The following is a 5,016-nucleotide window of genomic DNA, read 5'->3' on the forward strand; positions in this document are numbered from 1 at the left end:
CTGTGCTTAACCCAGGGGGTATCCTTATCTCTGTTTCACATATGGAGTCATTTAAGCACCTAATGATGAAATGAGTCCACAGCCAGATCAGAAAAACAACTACAGTTCTATAAATTATAGTGTTAGCTTGTATATAGCAGAAACCTCATGAGGTTTGAATGGCATTTGCTGGCAGCATAAAGAGTGTTTGAAAACACCCATGAAAAGAGCTCATCTTAATGGCAAGCCAGGGATAAACATGGACAGAGACAAAGAAAAGATAAGGTGATAATGCTATGGCCTGGGTCAGAAAGAATCAGTAAGAGCCATCTTAGCAGCTACAGTAGAAAGAATTTGTGTTTTGTTCACGCTGATCATATGCACAGTTGTCTCCCTGCTCTTTGAGAAGCTGATGAGTTATCAGCAGAATCTTACACCAGCACCAGAGCACCCAGACAGTTGAGCAAAAGACTTGGGAAAAAGGGCTGGCTGAAGTCAGTTGGGGGCTACAATATTGGGGTGGGGGTTGATCTGTATCTGAAAAGTCATATGTGCCATCCCCATTCTGTCCCCCTCCTCGTGCTGAAGATGCTGCTGCTCTGAACCTGAAAGGTCTGGTTATAAATAGATTCTCCCTGCAGCTCCTCAATGAGCCACTGAGGCGGAATGAGTCATCTCTGCCAGCTCCGTGGCCCCCCCAAACCGACTGCGTCAGGTTGGGAGCGTGGCTGCCAAAAGCAGTGGTACAAACTGTTCTCTCTCAAAGGGCAGTGGCCTTGGGGGACAGGGACACTAAACAAACTAGCTCTACTCATTACTCATAAGCACCCGAAAGCCACATCACTTTGTGAATAAGAATAATGTAAAATCCATCAAGAGCGTTTAGAAACCAACACTGGCATTTCAACCCCTTCTGTCCACACTATTATCCATCCGACCCTGGTTTTCAACTGGAGCTTCTAACCCATTAATTGGCTTGTTATGGAAATGATTGAGCAGATCTCTGAAAGTGAACCTCTGTTCTACTTACAAAGAACTTCTCCTTACCAAGATTGGGCGGCATTGTTCAGTGAATGGACCCAGCAACAAGTAGGTGAGCTACAAAGCCTCACCTCTAGGTGAGGTGTGCTACTAGGCACACCTCTGTATTTCCTATGAGGAAAGAACATGAGAATTTTAACAATAAAAGACAGACTTAGATTTGCTTACGCCATTGTGAGAGAAATTCACCCAGAACCCACACCCTCTTCTAAACAAGACAATGCACAGAGCCAATATACAGCTGTATCTCTTCTAGTCCTGTTGCAGGAAAGCAGACTGTTCCCCTGTGTGATAGGACTTGCATAGGACATCAGGTTGCCAGAGTAAAGGAATTCTAGCGATTATTTGCTTTGTTCATATGGGGTTTGTTCAGAGGCAAAAGGAGCTCTCCTGAAACATGTCCTTTCTCAAGCCTAAAACAATAAAGATGGATGTTTCATGAGCTTTAGGATAAACACCTATCTAACTAAGTAAAGCACAAGTTCTAGTCAAGATAAATATACCAAATTTGCTATGATTAGCAGAGATTGGAGGGGTTGGGAGTGAGTACTTATGGTAGGGGAAATTTAAACCAATACTGGGTTAAAAGGAAGGAAAAGAATATGAAGTGGGGAGGATAATACAAAGTGGATGCCAAAGAAGAACATAGGCAGGGTCTGGAAGCCAGTATTACTGTTATAAAAAAATAAAGATTTGGAGATAGGAAGTGAGGAAATCTCCTAGTGCTACATTTCTTTCAAATGGAGAGTTTAAGATAATGTGATCAAAGTGATTCTGGTAATTTTTCCATAAACTAAGTTTAATGGCTGTGACCTGTGGCTCACTCAAGTATTGTGTGAGAAAGGAAGCTCAGGACAACAGTGAGTAAGGACAACAGGACAGGCAATCAAGAATATCTTACAGTTCAGTTGAAGCCAAACCTTTGCAAGTAGAATCTTGAAAAACAAAATTCACACATAGCTGTTACTGGAACTGAAAACTGGTAAGGTTGAGGAAGATCCACACAAACAGAATAAACAGAGCAATATATTTCAGCTCCCTTGGTTTGTCAGCATTCAGTAATGCTGACAAGAGTAATATTCCCAAGCTATACGGCCACTGTAGTTCTGCAAGTGATCCCCGGCACTGTTGTGTATGATGGCAGAGGGTATGTTTGCTTTCGGGTCATGCTGTGATGAAAATGATGACAAAGTCTGGCAGATTTTTTGCTGCCGGCAGAGGTGATACAATGTTGTCTCAATGGAGACAGAGGATGATGCAGCTTTACGTGAGCTGCCTTTTCATTTTTCCTCCAGTTTTTAATTCATCATCAAATCAACAAAGTACATTCCCTTAAAAGTTAATGACTTTGTTCTGATAGAGTTTTAAAACTGACCTACTTCAGAATTTTGTAAGTTCATCACGCAGCCTCATCATTTCTATATTCATGTTGTCTGGGAATATTTTATATTTGATGATTTTTTTTTTCTAAACAGAAGGTACTTACTCCCTAGAAGAACGTAAACCTTGAAAAGACCTCTGTCCTGCTTTCTACCTTCTTCTCAGCACTGAGAAAATTATTTACTAGTACCTGACACTCATAAAAGTACAATTCTCCTTTCTGCTATCACCTCTAACCTCTCCTCCCTTTCCTCATTATTACCTCTTCTCTGTCTCCTCACAAGGATACAAAGAAGAATATCTCTTTTCTCTTGTGATGTCCCTGTATCAGTGAGTAACAACAGAAGATCCTTACCTCCTTACATTTCACTGTGCAGAACAGACAGGCTCATCACCTCTACACTCATTTCTAAATTTTGCAATTAGAAAAGATCTAGCCACATTGCTATTGATCACTATATTCCTTAGTCTCTCTGTGGAATCCAAGCTTTACAAAGGTTGTACAACTGCAGACTCAAGGATGTATCTGGGCTGTACCCGATTGCTGTCCCCAGCTCCTGTGTGGTACAATGGCTAAGAAAGAAAGTCGCAAAGGTCAATCCCTTGGTAACAATGTCGAACCCTTATCTTCCTTTAATGATGGGAGAAGGACAGAATAGGTGAACTCCTGGCATTTCATTAATTTCTCAGCTCTCTAGGATTTTTTAGTCTCACTAATAAATATATTTATCAATTCAGAAACGTAACACTTTGGTCCTTTGCTTTATTTGAACCTCAATGCAGGTTATTTTAACCATAGCTGTAGTCCTGTTACCTGCCCCTTGGATGCAGACACAGTAGCCAGTACAAGACACAGGACATAGAGAGATATCTAATTCATAAGAAAGCAAATTCTTTGCTCATTTGCAAAGATACAATTCCAATTACTTCAAGAGATATGGCCAGTGTACCCAGAGGGAGCATCTGTCCTGACAAAGGGAGGGAATGCCAATGGCAAAGGCATCCTGATTAAATAAAATTTCTTGCTTTAAATATTTGTAAAGACCAAGACATCCCAAAACAGCCTTTCAAGACATGAAAAAAAACCCAACAAAACAATTCCACCAACAGGTGTCCTAATTGTCTCAAGACTGTAAGGCATCCTCTTGTTATCGCACCTAGGAAACTTGGAAATTAAAGATACTGAAACCAACGCAATCGAAATGGCTTCTGCTAGGAAAGGATGAGACCTTTGCAGAGCAGCTGAAGCTATATAGCTGCTAGTACCTGGAAAGGCCTGCCATTTGCAATCGTCAAACAAGAAATGAGAGAAAGTATCTCTGAAAGTAGTTCCTTCTGTTGAACTGGTGTTTGCAGGATCCTATCTATATCCTTTCTCACCTGAGACCAGGTACCTCTCCAACATCCAGGTCTGTTTCATCCTCATCTATGTCACTCTTTGGCTACTCCAAGCACAGGGAATTCCAGCTCCTAAAGACAAGAAGTGAAGAAGCAATTAGCCCAAATACATCCATGGTATAAACTACAATTGCAGGTGGGTTCTCTGTCTTTTAGACTAGGATTATTCAAAGTATGGTACTAGTTCCCTAGAAAATGACACCTTTTTAAGGCCCTAGAGGCTGCCTGCCAAACTCTCCAGAAATTTATACAGACTTCCCTCAAACATCCCAAGGGAGGAAGTTTTCTGTGGGGCTTATGCTTATCTCTCAGGTTGTGTAGTTTCCCAGGTCATCCCATGAAAAGCACAGTATACAGAAGTGAACAGAGATAATCACATGTTTTTCACAAGCAACATCCCCTTGCAACTAGCACAAAAATTCATGCTAGTCAAGTTCCAAATTGGACACCACACTTCAAAACTGACTAAGGAAATATTTTAACGGAAAACTTCAAGGAATGGGGGAAGCAGTTCAAAAAAAGCCAAATTAACCTAAAGCAGATTCAGGTAAGAATAATGCAGGACTCACAAGTCAACTCTGTTTTCTTTCCTGCATCCTTCCACCACAATATTTTTTCTCCTTTCTGATCCACTGGTTACACTTTGCTTTCCCTTCTGCCTGTTCTACTGCATTAAGCAGAGATGTAGAGATTATGCAATGAGATTTTTCTTAAATCGCAAAGTGGCATGATTAAATTGTGTATATGAATAGAAGAAAATTCTCATGATGGAACTAAAAAGTCAAGCCTGGGTAGACAGCTGCTGATGCCCAATGGCACATCCAGTCGCTTGGCCATGTTGTATGGGAAGAGCTATGGTTGAGGTGCGCTGTCATTCTACCCAGTTACAAGCAGGGTTTTAGATAACAACGAGGACACGAGCATTCATATCTGCTGTCATGGTTGCTTAGCAGAAAAAAATTATTCCTTTTAGGCTGTCCAGACATTTCAGTTTCTCTTAGGACCCGGTTTAAAAAAAAGTGAAAGAAACTGATTATTCCACTGTGGATAGGAATATGGAGGAGGTCACCATATGCGTAGGATAAATATCCTCCTGTTGCAAACTTCTATCAGTCAGTCACCATCATCTGGTCTGTGGGATAAAAATGTCTCAGATACTGTGCACTCAAAAACATCAGAATTGCCCATCTCATTTACAGCGCTTACTGCTCTTCAGCA

The sequence above is a fragment of the Charadrius vociferus genome, unplaced genomic scaffold, assembly GCF_000708025.1.
Source record: "Charadrius vociferus isolate BGI_N301 unplaced genomic scaffold, ASM70802v2 scaffold917, whole genome shotgun sequence".
NCBI lineage: Eukaryota > Metazoa > Chordata > Aves > Charadriiformes > Charadriidae > Charadrius > Charadrius vociferus.